Genomic DNA, 10,661 nt, shown 5'->3' on the forward strand with positions numbered 1-10,661 from the left:
ATTCTCCGCGTATCGCTCGGACGAAAATTCGATCGATGGACCGTGCGGTCTGCTTCGTTTTTCCGGATTTTGAACCTGAAAAAAAATTCGAAGCGAAGCCGCACGTCCTCTCGCGATTTCAAATGGGGTTCGTATCGGTCTTCGACCCACGCGACGCCGCGATGCGACGCGTCAACCGCGTTATAGAGACGGCGGAATGCGAGTTCACGGCATGAATGTCAAGAGTAAAAGAAAAGCAAAAGAAATGTCTCTCGTCGTCCCGATGTTGATGACTTCGTCACTCGCTATCGAAGTTTGGTGCACTCGTGTTGGTAGCATCAGAGCGCGACACGACGTACGATTTTTGTCGATATTCCCCGCGATAATCCTGCGGGAGTCTAGACCATGTGAAAACCGGATCGTGATACCGATCGATCGGCCTGTCAAGGTCTATTTATTGCTGAAAAACCGTTGGCTATATGGAAAAAGAGAACATTCCATGATCGATCTAATGGCGATTTATAATAATAGGAAGGCATACCTACCTACCTACCTACTCACGGGGTGTATCGGGATATCAGCAGCCGGATTTAATGGATTCGATAAAAAAGAATAGCCGTTACACAGGATCCGACGTATAACTGGCTGTATACGTATACGCGCATCCGAACGTATGGCGCTTCGTAGGAAGAAATTCCGGACGCCAATCATCGTTCGTTTGGAGAATGCGAGGACATTGTTGGTACGGTATAAAAGGGACGCGACGTGGATTGCGGTAGCGAGGATGGAATCCTTCGTTACGTCTCGGGATTTACGCCGACGTCGACCGTTTGACGAACGGATAATTTTCTTGTCAAAATTGGAGGAAAAAGATGGACGAAGGCGTGCCACGAGTCACGCGCCTCCGACGCGACATTATTCCGTAATGACGAATTTCATTGGATTTTTTTTTGAAGCGGAATATCCGCCGAGCGTTTTTACGGCGTACCTGGCTGACTGACTGACTGACTGACTCCGGACTGGGTGACTGGGTGACTACCGTCGAGTACAACGGGGAACCGTTATAAACTCGGTTTATCGTACGGCGAACTATATTATGCGCTATTAATAATATCACCGAGTGCAAAAATAAACTTAAATTAAATGACCATGTCGTGGGTTGCCTACCTATATATAAATATATATATAGACACGTACACAGGAGAGATATAGTAGACGTCATATAATCTGTTGTGTAGTTTTGTTCTCTATCATAAATCGTCGATGTTAATTCGCCAGCTCACGGAAACCCCCGCGTAAGTCTTCCAACTCTACTTACGTTGCGCTTCGCGTCGCGATTTATACATTGCTCGGATTTAGTCGGGACTGGAGTTCGGACAAATCTAGCAACTTGATTTGAATTAGCGTCCCGTCCGTCTCCTTAATTTTCAACAAAACTATTTCAATATCTCGGGCTAATTTTAAGCTCGGTAATTCAAGATTTTCGTGCGCCCCACGACTTTCCTACGTAACATTCGACGAAACCACATGGATATTGAATTGAGACGGTAAAAAAAAAAACTCTAGGAAAAAGAGATATTCATATATGAAATTTTATCAAGCGAATTAATCTTGTTAAACTACACAATTTTTTATCGATCAACCGTCTAAGATGAATGTTACGTAATTATTGGTAATAACATAAACTTTGGTTCGGCGTTAATAGTCATATGGCCAGATACGAGAATGTCATTGACTCGATCGACGGAATCTTTGTATCCCGCAATGAAATTTCTGATTTATAATCGCGACGAGTCGTCTTTTTCGCGAGGTGTGATGCCATTTTAAGAATCGCGAAATATTTTCGATATATCTTTATCTTTTTTCGCCTCTCTTTTTAAGACTGATAATATTTTGCAAATTTTTATTCCCTCCGCGGATCGATCGGAATAAAATTAGGGAGAAGTTTTTCGAAGAAATCAAATATTCCCGGTCCCCTCGTCTTTGTGAAATGGGATGTAAAGATTACTAATTGAGAAATTAAATGGAACGACGATCCGATGATATTTATTGCACAGAATGTTGTCAGAGGTAACGCGATAGACACGAAATTTCATTATCCAATCCGGCTGTGAGTTACGACCCAATAGATGATCCATTCAAATTTGCATTGACTAGGATTTTGAAACATCGCCAGTGTCCGTAGTTATTTATTTTTTCATCAAATAAAAATCTGCATTCCCAAAATTTCACTTTTCTCTACGAACGTTCTTCGAAAATCCTTTCTGCGAAGATTTTGGTCACATTGGGAAAAGGGATCGATCGAACGGAACGAATTACTCGAAAGTATAACGTTTTTTATGAGTCAAAAAATTCTCTTACCTCTGCGGTCTGGAACTATGAATAATTTATAAAATCGCCAATAGTCGGAGGCAAGCACCACGCGAGAGGGCTGGGCGACGGACACCGATTTCATTATCTTGAAGATGAAAATAATCGGTAATCGATCAATGATACATCGAAAACCGATCGCCGTCGCATTTTGCGTGGGCCGTATTTTATGTATTTTTTGAAAGTGAGCGACGTCGTCGCGGCCCGTAATGGTGAACGGAGCTGAGACGAGAGAAATATATAATGATGAATCTGCGAAGAATGTCTGACGTAGTACATAAAATATGCATATAATATGATTATACGTTACATAAAATAATACGGAGAGCCGCCTGATGGACAAGAACGTCTAACCGTATCCAGTGCCCGGACGCTCCGCTGTAAAATGGAGAGGAAGTAATGAAACGGAAAATATAAAGTACGTTTCAATGCACGTCGCTGACGCGATTATTACATAGTTAACGTATGAAACTGTAGTAAAGATCGGAGGAGATGCAGCATCAGTGACGTGGAATGACGCAGCTCGTTGTCTCATCTCATCCACGGTCTCGGACAAGAAAGTAATATACGAGCGTATACGTGGAATTCACTTTTCTGATGAATTGTTTTCTCGAATTTGAACTTGAACTCGTTGATTTTCAGCCATCGCGTTCCGCCCATCTTTATCGATTGGATCAAAAGTCCCGATATCATATTTAAACTTCCATTAATCGTAGATTTTTTTTTTTACCTTCCACCTCGTCGCGTGGTTTTTATCTGTGAATTTCGAGGTCCACTTGCAATTGAAATCTGACGAGAGCTGAATCGAGATGGGGACGTAGAACTTGGTCAGTCGAATGCGTTGGACTTTTATTCATTTATTCATCTATTTTTTTCATTTATGGGCTCGCAGTAGGCGTTATCCGCGTTTCTGCAGCTCTGCTCATATTATACCACCATTACTAAATGGTGCGTAATATTTTAATTGCCCGGCTTTCCTCCTCGCGATATTGAATGGTGAGTGGCCACCGCATTCTTGCGTAAGCCTCGACCGAGAATAGACGAACGAGATACACGGAATTTTTTTTTTCTATTTTTTTTTTCTTCTCTCGATCTCGTTCTGCTCAGAGTTTGTTACTTTTTTATTGATTTCTTTTTCTGAGCGCCGAGAAGGTCCGACGTTCGAAAAATTGCGATGCTCCGGCGTTCGCGTAATTTCGATGTTTTGGCGACGCTCGAAATCGACGATTCGACACGTTCTTATCTCGGCTATGATAATATGCGGACCGTTGGTAATCGCGTCATATTCCTACGTATATTCTTACGCGATCCATTGATTTATCGGACGGCATTCTTTTCCCGGGCATTAATATCTACGCTGCGCTCGTTCTCGTTCTATTTATATTCCTCTTGTAAGACGCATCAATCACCCGATCCGTCTACCTATACGCGTCATTAATCTCGTTTGAAACGTCGACTTTTTCGCGCCATCAAATACTGCGGAAACATCCTTATACCTCGTTTCCGATTATACTTACATCGCGATCGGGCTGCCCCGCGAGATGAATTTTTTTAGGTGCGTGAAAAATTCTCAATTTTCAATTATGTCTGCTTTTAGTCGTTGACGTTGTTTTGCTTATTTTTCTCCGCACCGCGTTCCTTCTTGTTTCGATTTCTGTCCTCCGTCTGAACCGTGTCTTTCGCGTCTTACGTTGACCGAAGATGTCTGGCTCCGGGGAAATAAAGTTCTTTATTCACGGCGATACATTTTCCCAGCGTGCGCTCTTGGCAGCGTGTGACTTATTCGAATGCTAGGCTGTTAGACGTTTATAGAACACTGAATTTCACAACCACGATTCATCCTCAACCCTTTCATTTTATTATACCTACGAACGAGCCTACTACAACGTATTTATAAACGTACACCAGCTAATCCCATCAAATTATATATATTTACACGCGTGCATTACCCACGATCGTCGATTTTCACGTTAATTACATACCCTCGTATAAATGCTCGGCTCGGTTCTATGAATTTTTACGTTTGATTGATACAGCTTTACATAAAAACTCGTTGTTTGCCCCGAGTTGAAATTTGGCCAATTAAATGAAAAAAAAAAAAAAATATATGGTGTCCAGAAGACCGCGTCGAGCGAAATGTAGAGGAAAGATTCCATGGAAGACGTTGATCGGTGAGAAGCAATCAGAGAAACGAAAGGGTAATTTTAATTTTCAGACTCGTGGGACGCGCGAATCGAACGTTCGTCGATCGAACGCGGTCGCGTTTTATGAAATTTGCGGACAACATTCCTCGTGAATTTATTCTATAGGTCAGGGCAACTGTTGCGGATTCGCTTCCCCGCTCGCATACCTCAACACGTACGTATGTACACGCGATAGCGATCACGTAATAACCAAGGTTCTTGTACCCCGCGCGCGATATTTACTTGCGCGAAGTAAGTGCGGTGCACGTTCACCTCTCCGTGCACGTGCTAAAAATGGCTTCTGGTTAAGTAAGTGGTCCGCTTCACTCGGACATTTGGAGTAAATTTTTGCATCTCGTTTATTCTCACTCCCCGGCAAAACCTGCCCGCATCTCCGCGACGTTCGAATAAAATTTCTTTTTTTTTGTTTTTTTTCTCATCACACCGCGTCATTACGTTCCCTGAGAAGTCTTGCGGAATCGCGTATGTGTAACGATCTCGGCACACATCGTCGCCATTACCATAGCTGTTGAGCGGTTTGAGCGACTTACGCAATTTCAAACTCGCGGAATCCTTCGCGGGCCCGTAAAAAGATCCTGAGAAAAGTGAAAATATTGACCTCGCCACGTATTCGTAGGACAATCACGAAACCGCGCACCTGGTAAAACTTGGCGTTTGAAGATCGCGAGCTTTCTACTTCATCGTGTACTTTCTATCGCGAGTATAATATAGCGTCGCCGGTATATAAAGCACATTGTGTGTATAAATTACGCGCGCATGCCGCGGCGGGATTTTTCATTTTCATCGAGCGAGCGCTGCCCTCGATGAAAATCGACGGACTTTGAGGAGGAATTTTCGAAAAACGTGAACGAGGATAAAAATGACGGGAAACGAGGAAGATCGGAGAAAAAATTCAGCCGCGGCACGAATTGAGTTTCAGGCACCTTATAATGTAATTTAATCGTTTCGAGTTCGTTGTAAGAGCTTCGACGTTTCTTGTACGAACAAGACACCGTGTGCATGCCCGTATTTATCACTCCATAAATTTGCTCTCCTCGTTTATCACTATATTTATTCCCGTGCGGTGGTTCGGATTCAGAAGACAAGATGCGCCGTATTTCCTTGTCGAGAAATCGAATACATTGACACTCCATTAGTTTACATGGGACCCCGAGTGCATCAAATGTGTAGGTATACTACCAGCCGTGTACTCGTATATATCGCTATTCGCACTCGTCTCCACCATCTCCGAATACCTATGCTTTTTGTACATTATTTTTTTTACAGGTGTTGCATACGCACGATTCACCTAGTTTTAAGATATACGTATGAAAAAAAAAAGACACCTCCGATTTTTCAACAGTCAACGGCAGACAATAGGGGGTAATCGATCGGAAACCAATAATTTCGAAGGATTATCATTTTTAGATTCGTCGTGAGATTCTTACCCGATGCGCTTATCCATACACGGGCAACGTTATGACGTATAGAGATGCGAGTGACAACCTTGTTTCAGGAAGCTAAAGGCTGTGGCTTTGCTGGACGTCTTTGGTTGCCGGGTTATCCTCTACTAGGGCTATAGACTGACCACAAATCTCCTGTTTATTTTCTTGGATATTAGTTAACGCATGCTCCATACCAACCCAGCCCAACCTTTATAGGTTTTCTTATAATATATGGGTACGGCCTAGCTACTAACCCGGAGTTTGTTACGACACCGCGATGTAACGCGATCGAATAGCACAACCTGTAGCCTTCTTCGGTAGTGCAGGATTAAAAAAAAAAAAATAAAAAAAAAGAAAGAAAAAAAAATAATCGGAGAAAAAAAATTGCAAAGTGCAGCTCGCAGACTGCAATAACGGTTTCCATGATATATATTTTTCCCTTCGTAACCACATACAACTACGTTGTTTTATTTATTTATTTATTTTTTCCATTAAATTGAAGAGGTTTTCGTAAGCGAAGATTTTTTTCGGAGGACATTCGGCGGACTCGTTGTTCTCGGATGGTGAGCTTGAATTGCCGAACGATGTTCGAGAAATTTGGTGGTTGCGGCGTTTTAGAAATGGCGAGTTTCTAGCTAGCTGCTCAATGCGATGAAATTTACGAGGCAGCCGAGGACGAGATGCCAGAGATTTGTGAGATAATCGTGGTGCTAGAATTTGAATGGGACGTTTCGCGTGGATCAGATGCCAAATTGCATGAATAAGCGCCGTTATAATCGTTATACAACAGCCATGGTCGCATCCGAAGCACGTCGGAGAATCGGGCTACGTAGCGATCGCTGAACAGACGAGATGCATCGATCGGCGATCGTTCTTCCAATGTAATTAACACCTCTTCATTTCTCGATATCTTCGTTAAGACGTCGTCCTGGACACAACCGAATCGCTCCACACCTACTCACAGATCCTGCGCCCACACGCATCACTTCATTCAAAGCCGAATAACTCCGTGAAAAAAAATCCCCTTCCAAAGTTTAAGAACTCATTTCAAAGAAGAGACTTCAAACTTTAAAACGCTTTTTGAAACGATTGTCTAAAAAATTTTCTCATCGAGTTACACCGTTTGGAAAATGGCCATATTTTCGGGGGGTTTGCGACGCCTCCAATTTTTCATGGTTCGGTAGAAAAGCTCTGAATTTCGTAAAATTTTTATCTCCACCAGTTGTCGAGATAACGCGTATGTCCACACTGCGGATACACGAATGCATTGTATATTTGTAGAGTGTTCGACCTTAAGTAAAGTGTCGCGTAACGGTACGCGGATTTGTACGAGTCGTTGTATGCCAGTACGTGGGTACATACGTATGTGAAGAAAAACAAAAAAAAAAAAAAGAAAAAAAGTTGTACACGCTCTCATGCGCGTATCGTTATTACGCTGGGCGAAGCCACGCGACGCGTATCAAATGCCGATCCCTGAGAAAAGTGAGAAGAAAAGCTCGTCAAGGACGACGTCCTTATCGCGTCCGTATCGCGGATATCTCGACGAGTCGGACAAACGACGTCGCGACTGTCCCGTTCCACTGGGAGGAAGCGAAATTCGCGCTCCTTGAAATAATCGTCGTGTACGGCGAACTCCGGGAATCGTTTAAAACCGCGATTTTGTACAAGCGTACGGGTAGCCACGTTATTTTATAGACGGTGGATTTTTCGGTTTTTTATCCGGCGGTGCACGTGCGTCTTCCAGCTGCATCGGGTTTACGTGTGTGCGCGACTGTTGGCTTCGGTTTATCGATCGCTACCGATCTTATGGTCTTCTCGTCTATCTTGGATAACGGATCGGATTGCGGCAGCGCTTCTCTTATAGCTACTTCTCGATCGGTAACGATCGCCGATCCGACGAGGTTAGCTATTCCGATTCGCAAAAAGCGGAGATAGGAAAAAAAAAAAAAAAAGGATATCGATGTTAGAGAAAGAGGCGATTCCCACAGGGCTAATTCGACGATATTACCGCACCACCGTACGGTGGGCACACGCGTTTCTAGAAGCACTCCGACGTCGATTTATGTAAAATAGTTAATTGATTCGATAATAATCCCCGATTCCTGTTACCTATTATACATCCGCTACGAGTACGACATTTGTCACTGACCCGACAACCGTAGGCAGAGGCGCATCGCGTAATAATCCCGGCACCGTACGACGCGATAAAATCTCTAAGGGCATTTTGACGTTCGGACGGGCGTGAACGCACCAGATTAGAATTTGACAGCTAACATGTTCCTAATGCTTCTTTCGATCCGGCGCGTTATACTCTTCGATTATTCAAGGACTCCAACGGGTGGACTGATTAAAAATGTGGATGAAACGAGATCGAATGAAATAATACCGAAGCTAGGCACGGGCTGCAGTCGTGTTCGGATCGCAGACTCCGGCGCTGCGTTGGAGACGACGCGACCGTACGGGACTTTTTGGAAGGCATCTAAAATTTTAGCATTGCAAATTGTTGCTCGGAGAGCCGGAGCTCCGGTAATTTTGGCGTCTGGCGATTCTTCGCCGGTTGCACGGGTCGATAATACATAGAGAGAGGGAGACGTAGGTACCGGCCGAAGTCGACGTAATATTTTCGGCTTCTTGATATTTTTTTTTCTTCCTCTCTTTGTTTTTAATACCGGTACGTACGCGACTTGATTAGCGGTTACGTGTATCGTACCGCGGACTCGATTCGTAATTCCGTATATCACATCGAGAGACTGCAGCAAAATTTATTTATGAGTTTCGCGTGGGCTATACGTCGCCCTTGTTATTATGTCATTTCGTCTCCTCCTACGGCGCGACGTCGGACGGAAGAGTTATTGTTCTTTCCGTTACGAGGATGTAAAAGTGAAAAAAATAAAACGAATCGACCGAAGGAATAAAAAAAAAAAAAAAGCTTCGGGGGGATCCTTTACGGATCCCTCCTCTAGCAGAGCGTGGTTTCGATCCACGGACCTCTGGGTTATGGGCCCAGCACGCTTCCACTGCGCCACTCTGCTGCGGTAAGGGATGAAAATAAATTTACCGACATCCCTCGCCGGAGGGGGTGGCTTTTCAACTCGGTGCAAAATGTAGGGGGCAAAAATTTTCCGAGGAAACCTAGCAGAGCGTGGTTTCGATCCACGGACCTCTGGGTTATGGGCCCAGCACGCTTCCACTGCGCCACTCTGCTCTTGTGACGAAGGTTGCAAAAAGTGAGCATTTGAACAACAGAATCCTTCAATTGGATTAATTTTTATCTTGCCTTTTTTTTCCTTGCGAATCCCAAAGTTTTTCGCTATCGCGATCGCTGTCCTGAAAATTGGGTTAGCAAAGTTGCATATATTCGGGTGGCTCTGACGCGTTCTGACGTGAGTAACCGATCTATTTCAGAGCGAAAAAAGTTCATACGGTGTACAGCTGAGGAGCCAAGTGCATATTATAATAATCCACTCTTGGCTCAGGGATGATTCAGTGGTTCGGTGACCAGCCGCCCACGATACCCGCATTTCAGCTGTACGACCGCGATACACGACCGCAGCCAATATTCTTCTCATCTGACTATTCGCGCGTCCGAGACGGGGGAGATGGAGAGTGAAGATACGAGGAGAAATAAAAATTCGATCGCTCGTAAATTGGCGATCATCGGTGACGAGACGATCCTTAAATTTCACCCGAAATTGCGTAAACGAAATCTGTAGAAATATATCTACTCCCGATGGCGCGCGGTGAATATACATCGAGCGAATTAATTTCCTGGCTGCCGCACGTCGTCTTTTGAATGATAATGTGGTTTAGAACAATTAATTTATTCACCGCTACCTCAGTGCTTGTATTTTATTGAAATATTCGTCCAGCTTACGTTCAATTTCACTTTCTTCAATGCACACATATCCTACGTATCGCGAATAACAAATAAATACGATGCCGCTAACTTTTCCTGATTAACTTTCTTCGGATTGTTCACATTCGCATTATCGTAATATAGAGTCCGCGTCCGTGCGTATGTAATAGGAAAGTTTCCTTTCAAAATTCAGCAGTCATGTTCCCGATATACGTTCAAATTTCTAATGCACTCTTTGTCCGATCGGACGCGTCGCGTGTCGAAAAAACTCTTCAATTTCTACACCGGTCGCGGTATGCGTCGACAATCGGTAAACCCTGCGACCTCGGGCGACCTGTCGCCGTCAGGATCGTCCTATTGTCCAAGGTCAATTATAAAGGTCAAGCGGGGTTAATCCGGCGTCATCGTCCAGCCGAAGCCTGATTGAATTTAATTTGGCATTTGATCGCGCTTCTCGATTCGATTACGCCGTGCGGTCGCGTACCATTTTTTGTGAGAAGGGAGAAGAATTTTCGTAAAAATTTCACGAAATCCGCCACTGCGGGAGCGTTCTCCTTTATATTTTTTCTTCCTCTGGGAGAAGATCGATTGCGCTTCGACGCCGGGTTTTTCGTATTATAAACTATGCATAAATGCATGAGAATGGAATTAGATTTGAAAACAAAAAAAGATACAAGGAGGAGGGTAAGATGATCGATCAGATGTTACCGGAGGGGAAGTGTGCGCGCGAGGAGTGGGGATCGGACGAGATGTCAGGGTCCGTAGAGAACGGAGCAAGAAAAGGAACGTGGTCCGGAGGTTAACAAAGAAAACCCGGAGAGCCAGATG

At 44.0% G+C, this 10,661-nt stretch overlaps 2 non-coding genes across 2 annotated transcripts; both read right to left on the reverse strand.

Annotated features, from left to right (window-relative positions):
* Positions 1–8,937: 8,937 nt before the first annotated feature.
* Trnam-cau lies at positions 8,938–9,009 on the reverse strand. The gene has a single exon. It is a non-coding gene; the product is annotated as a tRNA-Met (tRNA).
* Positions 9,010–9,110: 101 nt separating this feature from the next.
* Positions 9,111–9,182, reverse strand: Trnam-cau. Its single transcript has one exon. It is a non-coding gene; the product is annotated as a tRNA-Met (tRNA).
* Between the last annotated feature and the right edge of the window lie 1,479 nt (positions 9,183–10,661).

This window comes from Athalia rosae, chromosome 6 (genome assembly GCF_917208135.1).
Source record: "Athalia rosae chromosome 6, iyAthRosa1.1, whole genome shotgun sequence".
Lineage (NCBI taxonomy): Eukaryota > Metazoa > Arthropoda > Insecta > Hymenoptera > Athaliidae > Athalia > Athalia rosae.